Source organism: Siphateles boraxobius, unplaced genomic scaffold (genome assembly GCF_051911475.1).
Source record: "Siphateles boraxobius isolate OS27281-9 unplaced genomic scaffold, OSU_SipBor_1 37, whole genome shotgun sequence".
Lineage (NCBI taxonomy): Eukaryota > Metazoa > Chordata > Actinopteri > Cypriniformes > Leuciscidae > Siphateles > Siphateles boraxobius.
In genome coordinates this window covers 374,744-390,470 of record NW_027508997.1, presented here as the reverse complement: position 1 = coordinate 390,470, position 15,727 = coordinate 374,744, and the positions used below count along the sequence as shown (strand labels likewise).

Below are 15,727 nucleotides of genomic sequence, written 5' to 3'. Positions count from 1 at the left end.
TAGTGCGCACGCCCTCATACAAACACTGTTCCCAGTTCTGCTCGACCAACGAGCACGTGGCTAGCTCTCTTTACGTTACAAGAGAGCTACCCCGCCCTCGCGTCGCCGTTTCGCGCGTCATGCAGAGCCCTCTGGAGCTCTCTGCATGACCCGGACGGGCATCAACATACGTCACGCACTGGATGCGTGGTAAGAGCAGAAATTTTTATACAGTTCTGCTCGACCAACGAGCACGCGGCTAGCTCTCTTTTCGTTACAAGAGAGCTACCCGCCCTCGTGTCCCCGTTCGCGCATCATGCAGAGCACTCTCGAGCTCTCTGCATGACCCGGACGGCATCATCTGTGTCACATGTAGGTCCCGTGCCCACTACTTGTGCGCGCGCCCTCATACAAACACTGTTCCCGGTTCTGTTCGACCAACGAGCACGCAGCTAGCTCTCTTTACGTTACAAGAGAGCTAGCCTGCCCTCGCGTCGCCGTTCGCGCATCATGCAGAGCCCTCTCGAGCACTCTGCATGACCCGGACGGGCATCAACATACGCGACGTACTGGATGCGTGGTAAGAGCAGACATTTTTATACAGTTCTGCTCGACCAACGAGCGCGCGGCTAGCTCTCTTTACGTTACAAGAGATCTACCCCGCCCTCGTGTCCCCGTTCACGCATCATGCAGAGCCCTCACGAGCTCTCTGCATGACCCGGACGGGCTTGCGCGCCGCCGTCGAAATGTCTCACCCTGTGAGTCCCCTTAGATAAGGCTACTGCAGCGGTGTATTTGGCAGCCAACGAGCCGGTAATGCAAAACGCTCGCCTGCACACATCCGCCGTTCTCGCGGCGACCCAGAGAAATCTCAAGTGAGTATAATGTCTGGTTATCCGGCTCACGCTGTTGGTGTCTTGAGTGTAGAAAAGCTGCCCACATCTCGGTGTTCACCCTTACACACAAACACGATACCCCCCGTGTCTCTCGCAGAGCCCACTCTCATAAAGCTCGCAAATGCCGCTTGAGTGCTAGATGTAGGAAACGTGCCCACAACTCTGTGCTCACGCCTATTTTCTGCCCGCTCTGTCACACGGCCAGAACAGCCTCATACATGTCAGGTTAAGAATGTAAGTTACGTGCCCGCTCACGAGCGCTCACGCTTACTTACAGACACATCCCCTCCGAAAACCGCCGGACCGCCGTCAAAGTTTATTTCCCTGTCAGTCCCCTTCAAACAGGCTACTGCAGTGGTTCATTTAGCAGCCAACGAGTCGGTTTGTTCACCCTCTCGCCTGCACACAAACGCCGTTTTCACGGCGACCCAGAGAAATCTCAAAAAGACTATAATGTCTGGTCCGGCTCACGCCGTCGGTGTTTTAAGTGTAGTGAAAGTGCCCACGCCCCAGTGTTCACCCCTACACACAAGCACTTCGAATCTCGTGTCACTCACAGAGCACACTCTCATAAAGCGCAGAAAAGCCGCTCGAGTGTTGAATGTAAGAAATGTGTCCACAGGCCAGTGCCCACTATCTGCCCGCTCTGTTACACGATCAAGAAAGCAGGTTATGAATGTAAGTCTCGTGCCCGCCAGAGAGCGTTCACGCTTGCTAACACAAACCTCCCCCCAGGCTTCGCCCGCGCGTTTAAGTGTTATCACAAAACGCAGGGCATTAATAAGACGCTCCCTGTCCATTATGATCTGGGCGTCAAATACACTTGTAAGTCTCGTGCACGCGCTCGCGCTTACAGGAAGATTTTCTGCACGGAGCGCTGCTCGCGCATCAAAAAGTAAAAAAAAAATGTTCCCCATCCCTTATGTTTGGGACATCTCACATAAATCAGCCGGTTTCGGCTTTCAGCGAGCAACCATTGCCCAGAACCGAGAGCGCGAGCGCGCGCGCCGCGTTCAGTTTCACAAGCCCGCAAATGGCGGCGATCTGAACCCGGAGGCCATTCGCCCCCTAGCGGCTCACATAGCTGCGTGGGAAACTATCTCAGGGATTTCAGAATGGGTGCTGAGCACAATAAAGCAGGGCTATACACTTCAATTCATTCACCGTCCCCCGCGCTTTCCAGCCTGGACCGCGACGATAGTGAATGCGGAAGTAGCACACCTACTTCACGCAGAAATAGCAAAGCTGCTGTGCAAAGGGGCTATAGAAAAGGTACCTCCTTCTCTGAGCGAGACATTTGAACAAAGTGCTTGCGAAAAGACCGTTCAAAATGCTTACGACCAGGAAAATCCTTGCGCACGTTCGCCCGAGCGACTGGTTATTTTTTCTAGATCTGAAGGAGGCCTATTTTCAGATTCAGATAATACCCCGTCACATCATTTTTGAGATTCGCCTTCGACGGTCAGGTATATCAATACACCGTTCGGCCTGTCCCTAGCACCCCATACATTTACGAAGTGCATGGACGCGGCGCTCGGCCCCTTAGAATTCAGGGGCTGCGAATAATGAACTATCTGGACGATTGGCACAGTCAGAGACAGAACTGCTATCTCACAGAACAGTGCTTGGAAAGCTCAGTCACTTGGAAAGCTTGGGTCTCACGGTCGACTGGACCAAGAGCTCATTACTGCCCAGCCAGTCAATTTCCTTTTTAGGAATAGAACTGGACTCGGTGACCATGACGGCTCGTTTATCGACACAGCGCGCGCGCCTTGTTCGCCACCTAGCCGCATCTTTCCAGAAGGGCAGCTTTCTCCCTTTGAAAACATTTCAAAGGATGTTGGGTTGTATGGCATCAGCTGCAGCGGTGCTTCAGCTGGGCCTACTGCGCATGCGCCCGCTCCAACGCTGGTTGAATGCTCGAGCGCCCCGCCGAGCCTGGGTTTCTGGCGGCCAGAAAATGAGAGTGACTCAGACCTGCATAGCGGCTCTGCAGCCCTGGTTAGTAGCCGACTGGTACCAGCAGGGAGTGATGATGGGAACCATCTCTAATCGGAAAGTCATTCGAGAGACACGTCCAAGTCGGGTTGGGGCGCGCTGTTCGAGGGCAGACCGGTCTTCAGCCAGTTGTCAGACCAAGAGAAGTGGCCTCGTCGTGGGCGTGGTCCATTGGGATTTCTATCCATGACATATGTGTAGCGGCGGGCTGGAGCTCTCCGTCTACCTTTGTCAGGTTTTATAACCTAGAGGTTCCTGCCTTGCAGGCTAAACTTTTGTCAGTTTGAAGGAGAGGTGTATTCTGCCCAGATCTTCCTGCTCAGATCACTCTCACTCTCATTGGTTTAGCTGCACTAGTAGGGTATGTGCCTATACAGACCGGCGCGCTGCTCTGTATTCCCTATGTGTGCTTATGTACAAGTGATGGCCCGCGTGGCTGGCCACCTTATTTTTTCCACTTATGGGATTCCCCTGAAAGTTCGGGGTCTCATGGTGGATGCTTGGCGCGCACGGCGTTGACAAAGTGTTCCTGTAGTGTAAGATAAACTTACGCAATACGAGAGAACCTCTCGTAAGAGAACGATACTCTGTTACTAGCGTAACCTTGGTTCTCTCTAGAGAGGGAACGAGTACTGCGTAACCGGCCGTGCTCGCGCAACGAGCGACTTCGCTTCAGTCGACGAAAAACCAGGGAAGTCAGCCTACAGCCCCTACTTTTATACGCTAAGCCACGCGTATAAATTCTGGCGGGCCGGTTACGCACAGGCGCCCTTCATTGGGCGTGACTTCACGCCGGGCTCACTGGTAGGCTGCAGCAGTTGCCCGCAGGGCAGCCAATGAGCACGCGAGATGGCCTGCTCTAGGATGCTAGCTGCTGCACTGCGTTGACAATAAATACAAAATTAAGGATAATTTTTTGGCTTCAATATCTCGAGAAGATGAATCTTTCCCGTAGCGTAAGCTAAACTTACGCAATACTCGTTCCCTCTCTAGAGAGAACCGGGGTTACGTTAGTAACCGAGTATCGTTTTGTGTCAGCATCCCTTTTTTGTTTTTATTATTTAGGGCTCAGATGGTCAGAAAGGTCATCCTGGATTTACAGGAGATGAAGGTAGTATGGTAAGTAAAAGTGTAAGCCTAATGTCTGCTGTCATTCTCAATATGTGTACTTCATATTCCAATTCAGCAACTTCCACATTAGTAAATCAGAAGATGATGTATAGCTATATCATATAGTAGTTTTTTTTTGTTTCGTATGCAATTTTGCCCTAAGACCTCATCTGTAGCGATGTGTCACTGAATATATAGGACTGAATACATACAGGACATAATGTACATGTTTTAGAGAAGACGTACACTCTATATGCCATGGATAAATATTCTCTCTCCCGTCATGTGTCTGGCAGGGAGAGCGAGGACTACCAGGGCTGAATGGAACTCAGGGACATAATGATGCCCGTGGAAAAAGAGGAATCAAGGTATCAAGGTAAAGTAATGTGATTATCATTAGAGATGCATCTCTTGATGTTGTTTGTATCAGTCCAGTTTTCTACTTGGAATGTCTGTATTTATCTCAGAATGTGAATTAGCAGAGTATAGTGCACCACTTGTATTTAGAACGTTAATTGTATTTGTACTTTTTGCAGTCATGAAAATAAACAAAAATAAGATTACATACATAGAGACCATTTATCAAATTGTTAATGTCACAGTGTCTGGTTTGTGTTCCTTGGGCATTCACTAGAGGTCTCTTCCCCATACTGTCACCATTCACTCTGGAACTGCATTCCCCACAATCCTTGTCTGTACCAATCACTGTTCATTGCACTCAGCTTTTCCCTGTCATCATTGTACCCAGCTGTTCCCTGTTATTCATTGTTAGTTCTTTGTTTTATACCCTGTCTGTGTCAGTGTTTGTCATGGAGTCCTTGTTTGATGTCCGCGCACTTCCATGTTTCCTGCCTGTATTGTTTCATGTTTTCTGGACTGCCTTTGTTGGATTTTGACCTTTTGCCTGACTTGGATTTTGACCTTTTGCCTGACTTGGATTATGATTACGGATTACCCCAATAAATTGCTATTGGATCTTACCCTACCTGTTTGTGTGCAATCCGTGACATTTAATGTAAACAATAAAATGGTTTAATATTTAGTTATTTAGTGCAAACACATTCATGCATTTAAGTGTGACTGATAAATTAATATTTAGGGATAAATACATGATACCTGCATGGCTAGGGTATGTTAAATCAGATGAGATTGTGTTTTACAGCCGTGCTGAATAAAGGAAATGTTTTAAAATCTCATTTCAATAGGGTCACCACGGCTACACTGGAAATAAAGTGAGTAACAAGAGCTATTATATTGTTTACTGCCTGTTAGGGCTATTATTGCTCCCAATTAAAAAATTACTGTTTGGACAAAAATATAAGCCAAAATAGTCACAAATAATTTTCCTAAGTGCCTTCTGAATGCTTGTTCTGCAGTTTTTTTTAAATCTGCAACTACAATTTAGATGGCACAAAACACTGTAATGGTTTTTAATGTGTACCTTTGGCTTGTTTTTGGGTAAAAAACAACAACATATTAAACAGGAGAAGCAAAATTGCATGGGATATTAAGAGTTTTATAGAATATTTTTGCAATGACAGAAGATATTTTTTCGTGTTTTATACATTAACAAGAAAAACAAGCATGCAGTTAGGCTATATGAAGGTTCTAAACAAGTACATATTTGTTCATTTGATTACTTCCCTAAACATGACTGTAAGTGTGTGTGACGCTTTGACCTCTGTCTGACAGGGAGAAGATGGGGAGATCGGGCTGGATGGAGTGGATGGAGAACAGGTTATTTCTCTTACATTCACAGTATCTTAATTGAATATGATGAATGTTGAATTAATAAATCTATATTAATATAATATACAAATATTGGCTGAATGTATTGCATTTAAATTATTACAGAATTAAGTTAGCAAAACACTAGGTTGTAAACTTAAGAGCAACAAAATGTGCATTATAAGGAGAAATAATTTGCGAAGATTTCTAAATGGAAATCTAGTTCTGTGTAAATGAAACGTTGCGACAGCATCTTAATCTTTGCTGTAATAGACACCAAAAGGGATGCAAGAAAAATTACAATACACACACTTCAGGGTTCCTATACAGTTTGGAAAAGTGTGAAATTTGAGTAATTTCCAGTTCTGGAAAAAAGAAAATGGGAAAAATCTTTGTGTTTCCAGACTATTTCCCTATTCAGTTTTCTAAAATATAAAATTCAAAAAATAAATATATCATACAAGCAGAGTGATTTTATGGCTAAAGTTTAGTGATTGTTTAGTGATTTTCGAACACGAATGAATGACATTATGCACATTTTCATAATGCAAAACTGTTTGTCTCTACCATTATTTCATGTGCCACTCAAACCAGCATCAGATACTGGAGCAAACGATCATTTAATTTAGGCTGTACTTTTCTGTTTGGTGATCGTGCAACATCAAGCCACGATTACAGTATCAGTACAGTAACATATGCAGATTATAAAGCATTTTAGGTTTCTTCTCATCATGTAAACTCATGTTATCACCTTGAGAAAACCAATGGGAAAAAACACAATATTTACAGATGATTGATTGTACTATATACCAAATATAATGTTGTATGAACCATTAATTTTAAATACGGGGTGAAAAATATACTGAGAGTTTTGGAAATTTGAGTTGAAAATGTGTATGAACCCTGCAATATGCAGATAGATATATGCATCAATACATTTTTAGGATTTAGGAAGTTATGTCTTCTATAAGCATAACGTTTCCTCTTTCAATATGATTCTATCAGTATTTTTTTCCTGTTATATCGTCCACAAAGCGAAATTCATAGTTTTGACCAAGGAGTTCTCTTGGGAGTTCTGGACCTAACTAAGGGACACAGCGGTCTGAGAGGAGATCCTGTAAAGTGTTCCTGTGTGTTTATAGTAGTTTTTTTAAACGTCTGAACAACCTGACTTGAATTGTCTGCATATGATTCTCTGTTTACATTACAGGGCGCACCAGGAATAGACAACAGAAATCAAGGTCCAAAAGGCGAGAAAGGAGATACTGGGCTCCCGGTGAGGGACCTTTTTTTCACTTCTTCTGGAAGATGTTAGCACGATTTGTTTGTGTGAGAGTGACAGATTGTTTCAGTAGTGATCTGCCCCAAGTCAGATGTTACAGAATTACGTTCGTCCTGGGTGATTATATAAACGCACTACTGTAAAATCCTCCCATGCGGCTTTGTATTTTTTAAGGCTCTCAAAGTTAACACCTTCACACTTGTGATTTAATTATATATGTTTAGCATTGTTCATTTTAACACCACTAACTCATATGTGCAATTTGAAATCAACACATGGACACGCTTGGCACTTATCCTCTGAAATGAATTTCCTTCTAATGTGACTAGTTGACTGTTTTCTTTACTCACTTTTTTAATAAAAAAATCCAAATGAAGAGGTTTAATAAAAGAGAAGAATCGGGTGATCAAGTATCAGAAACATATCAGATTTAGAATCACATTTTTCAGGATGTTACAAGAATATCAGATGTGTAACCGATAACAGTAAGATTGTTTTATGACTGTATACTTGTCAGGGTGACCAGGGGCCTGATGGACCCTCAGGCAGAGTTGGAGATAACGGTGATCCTGTGAGTATTACTTGTACTAGTACTGTGGTAGCTTCTAACTGTACCCACAGCTTCTGTACTGTTCAAGTGTCCCTTGTGCGATTGCTCAGTAATAATGCTGAAACATTTGTACACATTATTAAATAATATTTACCTGTGTTAGAGGTATATCTAGACTAAGGTTCAAAAGATTAGGATCACGTTTGTGTTAAGAAATGTATAATTGTATTCAACAAGGATGCATTCAATTGATAAAAAGGACAGTGAGCACATTTGTTATGTTACAAAAGATATATATTTTAGATGAATGCTGTTCTTCAAAATTTTTGATGATTTTTGAAGGATCTTGAGAAAAGACCCTGTACTGCAGTTTCATGTTTCAAATAGTGTTTATTTCGCAACACTGTTAGAACAAACATAGACATATAACAATTTTCAGCTGTGATAATAATAAAAAAGGTTGATTGCCAAGTAAGGAAATTGTAAGGATTTTGGTATATTTTGATAGGGTGCTCCAGGAAGAAAAGGCCCGCATGGATTCCCGGTAATGTAACATGAAGAACATACATATAATTCTGTTCTATTTCATTCTATTCTTTTTTTTTTACCTGTTCTATTCTACTTGGTTGTATTTTAATTTAAACAATTTAATTCTCTTTTAATCTGGTTTATTCTAATCTACTCTTAATTCTAACAAATTCTGGTGTTTATTATTCTTGTATCCTGATTTATTGTTGTTGGTATTATTAATATTATTAACTGTGTTATTATGTAATCTACTTCCATTTTTTAAATATATTATGTTCTTCTCAGTTCTATACTAACATACTATTTAATTATGTTTTTAAATAAGTATTTTTCTATTCTAACATTCTATTCTCGAATCTATTATATTCTGTTCTTTTCTAATGTAATATGTTCTGTTCATTTCTGTTGTGGTAATGTGTGGTTAATGTGTGTATCTGTAAAGGGTGAATCTTCAAATGAAAAAGGAGAAGCTGGACAGCGAGGGCCTCCTGGTTACCCGGGACAAGTGGTGAGAACTGGGACCGTTCACCCTCATTTAAAAAGAAACACAGACAACAGATTTCAGATGAAGTGTTGGAGTTGATGTGGAATAATTTGATGTGATTTTCCAATGTAATGTATGATTTTTATATAAACAGGGACAAGATGGAAGAGATGGTTACGGACCTGTTGCGCCCAAAGGACACAAGGTACCTGTGATATGTACATTTACTGAAAAATCTGTTTCAGGTTTCTGTTTTCTATTTACCATATTTTCCAGAATATAAGTCACTTTTCATCATGCTGCGATTTAGAGTCATTCCAAAACGACTTTTAAAATCAAGCACACATAACATAAGCAAAGCACACATTTGGACTCTCTCATTGGCTCAGTGAGAGAAGGATGTAAGCACAAGTTTATTTGCATAGCGCATTTCCCACACGCTGTTAGTTTCAGGTTTGCTTTAAATACATTTGTTTAGGCTTGGCCATTATAATACACGTTGTTCAAAGTGAATGCTACTATAAATTGTTTGTTTTATTCTTATATTTTTCATTCCTGTTCTCTTCTGAATACTGCTAAATGTAACTGTAATTTGAGCTAAAAGACACGTCTACATTTACATTTAGCTGATGCTTTTATCAAAAGCGACTTACAATTGCTATATATGTCAGAGGTCGCACGCCTCTGGAATAACTAGGGGTTAAGTGTTCAAAAGGCATGTGTCTTATCCATTGCGCCATCACCACCCCATCTATAGTTATGAAGTCAGTTATTTTCTGGAAAATACTATAACTTGTTTTGTCTCTCAATTTCCTTTGTGTACTTTTATGGATATTCATTTAACAGAATAAATTTGCTTTTAGGGAGACAATGGATACTTTGGCCTGCCTGGTTTGCAGGTGTGTTAAAGCTAATCAAACATCAGCTCATCACAAGGCATTTTATGTAATTGTGTAAATGTTAATTATAATAATTAAAATATAACCTTTTTAATAACAATTATGATAATAATAGGGTGAGGATGGTACCAAAGGATACAGTGGAAGTAAAGGACATAAAAGTTATCAAGGAAGACCGGTACAACTTCATTTCATTTTCTTTTCGCTCATTTATTAACCTTTTGAAAAGTTAATATCCAACAAAGCAATCATGTTATTCGAGCATGTCTTTTTCAATTTACTTGCATAATAACATTATAGAGAAGGTTCTGTAAGTGTGCAATATTCTATAAAGTTAATGAGTTATGCTGTGTTACTGTATGTGTTGATGTGATCAGGGGAACGCTGGTCGTCCGGGTAAGCCAGGTACTCCAGGAGAAAGAGGGATGGATGGACACTGGGTCAGTCATTTGCATATTAATAATTAACAAAATTATGTCGGTTTATGAACATGTAAATCAGATTTACTGATGATTTACTGTAAGATGTCTCTGCTCATCTTTATTTATTTCATTAAGTGTTTGTGTAATTGTTTATTTAACTCTATTTTATTTTTAGGGTAAAAAAGGAGTTCCTGGAATCAGTCCGATGCCTGAAGGTTCATATTACTATAAATTATCTTAAAACAGTATTAAATTACTCGGTTCAAAAATGTTGTTTTCTTTCTATCCTCCTTTTCTGCTTCTCAATATAAAGGAATGTGACCTGGTCGAATACATACACAAAAAACTGTGGTAAGTTCACAGCATCTAATATCCAAAGAATTCCAAGCAGAATGACTGATTGATTTTGATTTTATTGAAAACTTTTTTTTTCTGTCTCTTCATGATCTCTTAAAATTGTCTTTTAGTTTGTTAAACCTTGAAATAATTTTAAAAGCATCTACATTTTATCTTTCATTTTGTCTCCACAGCTTGCTGCGCTGGTATGCTTTGCCCTTTACTTCAACTACATTTCAATGCCTCATATATCAATAACTTTTAATTATTTTATATAACTGCAATCTTTTTACAAATAGTTAATTTTATTGCTTTCCCCCCCCCAAAATGCTTTCAGGTAAACGTTTCCATTGTCGAGTTTACCCCACAGACCTGGTGATAGCCTTGGATATGTCTGTAGGTGTATCTTCTGAAGTGTTCGAGCGAATGCGTTCTGCTGCTCGCTCCTTACTGGAAGACATTTCCATTGCTGAGACAAATTGTCCATGGGGAGCTAGAGTGTCTGTGATCTCCTACAACAGCGAGTCCAAGTACCTGATCCGTTTCACAGACCACCTTAAAAAGAAGACTCTTCTGGAAGCTCTAAGCACAATCCCTGTAGAGAGAACCACAAAAAACAGGGACATCGGACAAGCCATGCGCTTCGTGGCACGAAACGTCTTCAAACGTCCGAAAGGGCAGGCTTATGAGGAAGGTTGCTGTTTTCTTCACAAACGGGCCATCGAATGACGAATCAAGCCTCGCCACAGCAATGCTGGAGTTCAAGGCTGCAGACATTGGCCTTGGAGTGATCGCTCTACGTCCCGCTAATGATGTGAGACGAGCAATGCAGGTAGATATGAAAACAATCAGATTTGGATATGCCAATGTATTTAGTGACTGTGATGACAAACAATGAGTAATAACCTTTAGTTGGTGGCTGAAAGCATTAACAAATTAGATAAAATATCTAATAATCTAAACAAATTATCTAATAAACATACAAGACCCAGAATTTTGAATTCTATGGATGTTTGAAGTCCATAGAAAAACGTGCAGATTATTGTGTCCTCCATAGAATTGGAATGCCCATCATTTACAAAGTTCTACATCCACATGCAAGTTTGTTTATTGGGTTTTGGGATCATTTGCTAAAGTTCTCAGCTATAAATAAGAGTCATTTCAGATCCATTTAGCACATATTACCATGTTTAAATCCCTTTCATGGAAATTCCTCCCACAAGCTGCCAGATTCCAGATAATTTTTAACAGCCCAGACAGAATATGTTTCCACAGAAATCTCCATTTCTGCAGAATCTGGATCCCCATGTGTAACAAAGCTGACAGAAAAGCTGCCAGATTCCAGATAATTTTTAACAGCCCAGACAGAATATGTTTCCACAGAAATCATTTCTAAAGAATCTGGATCCCCATGTGTAACGCAGATCATAGTTCAGGGAAGAAGGAGGCGAGAACCGGCAGACAATCAAAAACTTTAAAAATAAAATAAAACAAATACAAAAACGAAAAGTCTGCCAGCAGCCCCTCGCAGACGACTGCTGGCCACACAAAACCGAAATCAAACACAACTCTCTCGATCTTCACAGTCGGCGCTCCTCCTTTTATGCTTCCGCTCCTCTGTGAGAGATGCAAATTAAATATTTTCCACAGAATTCTGAAGAAACCCTGCAGATGCTGTCTTGGCCTAGTCACTGGGAAATAAATGCATGAAGCATATTATGTACAATAGTTATTAATTCACCTCAAATGTTTGTCACAGGTTGACGACACAAGAAGCTACATTATTGTTGATGGCAGAGGAATAAATCGCATTAAACAGTGCCTCATTTGTTTTGGTAAGCTCCAGTACAGACACACACAACAGTTTTAATATATTTTTAAAATATAATTTATTCCTGTGATGCAAAGCTGAATTTTCAGCATCATTACTCCAGTCTTCAGTGACACATGATCCAACAGAAAGCATTCTAATATGATGATTTGCTACTCAAGGAACATTATTGATTATTATTATTTTATAAATAGAAAGTTCAACAGAGCAGCATTTATTTGATATAGAAGTCTTTACTGTTATTTTTGATCAATTTATGCTTGATTAAATGAATGAAAGTTACAATGGCTCTGTTTGCACGCTCCCTGTGTGAAGTGTGTTTCAAAATGTAAGCAGCAGAGGTGGAAAGAGTACTAAAATATTCTACTCAAGTAAAAGTACTGCTTCAATGAAATTTTACTTAAGTACAAGTAAAATTACCGGTCTAAAAATCTACTCAAGTAAAAGTAAAAAGTAGCTCATTTAAAATTTACTCAAGCAAAAGTTACTGAGTTACTTTTTTAACAGTGGGAGGTGGGTGAACAGTGGGTGGGGTGGGGGGGCTCTCCCGTGTAGGGTTGTAATGTATGAGATTTTCACAATATGATAACGTCTCAGAAAATATCACGGTTTACAGTATTAATCAATTATTAAATAAATAAACTGTATTATATTGTGGTTATTATTATTATCATCAGTTAAAATGACAGTTAAATTAAAGAAAACAGTTTTTTGGGGGGGAGGGTTGAACAAAGTGAAGACCTGTTTCAAAGTGTATTTGACAATGGTTTTTCTCAAATAAAATGATGAAAATGCTCATTAGGCGTTCTCTCAGAGCAGCTCTGGAAATTTTCATGTAGGCTATTCATGTCCTCAAATTGTTTGTGAGACGCTGAAAACATAACCATGAACATCACGCGTAGGCCTACTTGAGTATGTAGTAGACAAAGCGGAGCAGCTCATTTACACCGGTTCACACAGAACAAGCAGGTTATATATTTACATAGCAGTGTTTTTGAGCTTAAATATTCACAGACCATGTCGCGATTTGATTTATTGCACAGTTCTACTTTACATGTATTCATCCATCCATCATTTTGCCTGTTTTACGTGACATCTTCTGCGTTATGTAAATTCCATTTTCTGGCTGGATTCCGGGATTCTCTCTGCATCACGTAAATCATTCGGCCATAAGTTATAATCGGGACATACCTTTATCTGCAGGAAGGATGGTCTATGTATCCTCCTTTTGCAGCCACTTTGTCAACATTTTTTTGCAAATTGGATATCTATCCTCGAGGACAACCACACTTTTTTCTACTTCCAAAGTATTTCCATACTGGCCATAATTCGCTTCATAAGAATTCTAGGGCGCTTTGCTTTGAGCTTCAGCTGGGTCTGCGTCACCATTTATTGCGCGTTTGTTCTCCCGCCCTTCAATCAATGCAGTAGTTTTCCGGAGTGTGATTTTTATTTTTTTCCCCCTTTTAGCCTATTATTATTTTTTACTCCGCTACATTTGAAATCATATCCGTTACGAAGTACAATACTTCAAACAAAACGTACTTAAGTAAAAGTAAAATTACTGATTTTAAAAACTACTTAAAAAAGTAGAAGTACACAAAAAAACTACTCAATTACGTAACACGAGTAAATGTAATTAGTTACTTTCCACCTCTGGTAAGCAGCATAATTATGCTACTCCAAAACTATATAATTTTATTAAAAATTCAAAGGCAGCAGCAAGCTTCCGTCAATTCCATAATGCATTGCAACAACATCCAGTAAAAAATATCCAGTCATGATGGTGGACGAACTTAGAGAATCAGAATCAGAATCAGAAAGAGCTTTATTGCCAAGTGTGCTTGCACACACAAGGAATTTGTTTTGGTACTGAGGCTTCCAGTGGACATATACAAATACAACATGAAACATAATACTACAAATTATAAGAATAAAAAATAAAAATATAAATATATGAGAATAAAACTATCACAGTTGGGTTTAGTCAGAATAGACATTTTCAGATTTACAGATTATGAACCTATTTACAGTGTTTTGAATATTATAAATAAATAAATCTACATATAAGTATCACCTGAGTTGTGGGATATTGCACTAAACAGGGGGAGTATTGCACTTACAGGCATATGCCTTGGGAGGAGTGTTAACTGTTCAGGAGGGAAATGGCCTGTGGGAAGAAACTGTTCCTGTGCCGAGATGTTCTTGTGGCCAGTGATCTGAGTCTCCGTCTTGACGGTAACCGTTCAAACAGGTGGTGTCCAGGGTGAGTGGAGTCTGTGATGATTTTACCTGCTCTCTTCCTCACTCTGGAAGAGTACAGGTCCTGGAGGTTTGGCAGGGGGGCACCAATAATCCTCTCCGCAGTCCGGACTGTCCGTTGTAGTCTCCTGATGTCTGATTTGGTAGCTGAACCAAACCAGACAGTGATGGAAGCGCACAAGACAGACTCAATGACGGCTGAGTAGAACTGAATCAGCAGATCCTGTGGCAGGTTGAACTTCCTCAGCTGGCGAAGGAAGTACAGTCTCTGCTGGGCCTTTTTCACAGTGGAGTCAATGTGATTGTCCCACTTCAGGTCCTGAGAGATGATAGTGCCCAGGAACCTGAATGACTCCACTGCTTCCACAGTGCTGTTCATGATGGTGAGTGGGGGGAGTGCTGAGCTGTTCCTCCTGAAGTCCACGATCATCTCCACTGTTTTGAGCGTGTTCAGCTCAAGGTTGTTATAACTGCACCAGGCAGCCAGCTGTTCAACCTCCAGTCTGTAAGCAGACTCGTCACCGTTTCGGATGAGACCGATGACAGTGGTGTCGTCTGCAAATTTCAGGAGCTTGACAGTGGGGTCTTTAGAAGTGCAGTCATTAGTGTACAGGGAGAAGAGCAGTGGGGAGAGAACGCACCCTTGGGGAGCACCAGTGCTGATTGTGAGTGTCTTGGATGTGTGTTTCCCCAGTCTCACTCGCTGCTGCCGGTCCGTCAGGAAGCTGGTGATCCACTGACAGATCGAGGATGGTATGGAGAGCTGGGTCAGTTTGGCTGTGAGAAGACCAGGCATGATGGTATTGAAGGCTGAACTGAAGTCCACAAAGAGGATCCTTGCATAAGTCCCTGGTCTGTCGAGATGTTGCAGGATATAATGCAGTCCCATGTTGACTGCATCATCCACAGACCTGTTTGCTCTGTAAGCAAACTGAAAGGGATCCAGCAGGGGTCCAGTGATGTCCTTCAGGTGGGCCAGCACCAGTCTTTCAAACGACTTCATGACCACAGACGTGAGAGCGACAGGTCTGTAGTCATTAAGTCCAGTGATTTTGGGTTTTTTGGGGACAGGAATGATAGTGGAGCGTTTGAAGCAGCAGGGAACTTCACACTGCTCCAATGATCTGTTGAAGATCTGCGTGAAGACCGGGGCCAGTTGGTCAGCGCAGGCTTTTAAACAAGCAGATGAGATGCCGTCTGGGCCTGAGGCTTTCCTAGTCTTCTGTTTTTTGAAGACTCGGCTCACGTCCTCCACACAGACCTTAAGCTCAGGTTGGATGGCAGGAGGGGGGAGTGATAATTGGAGAACAGGAGGTGATGCTGAATGTGTGAAGTGCAGATCAGACCGGGTGTGACCGGGCTCCTCTTCAGGGTATCTGCACACTTTTTAAAGTCAAATTTAAGGCTTTTTAAGACCTGAAG

General features: G+C 41.2%; 1 pseudogene; it reads left to right on the top strand.

Annotated features, from left to right (window-relative positions):
- The window catches only part of LOC143702931 (uncharacterized), a 42,644-nt pseudogene extending 30,481 nt beyond the window's left edge, over positions 1-12,163 (top strand).
- Positions 12,164-15,727: the final 3,564 nt, after the last annotated feature.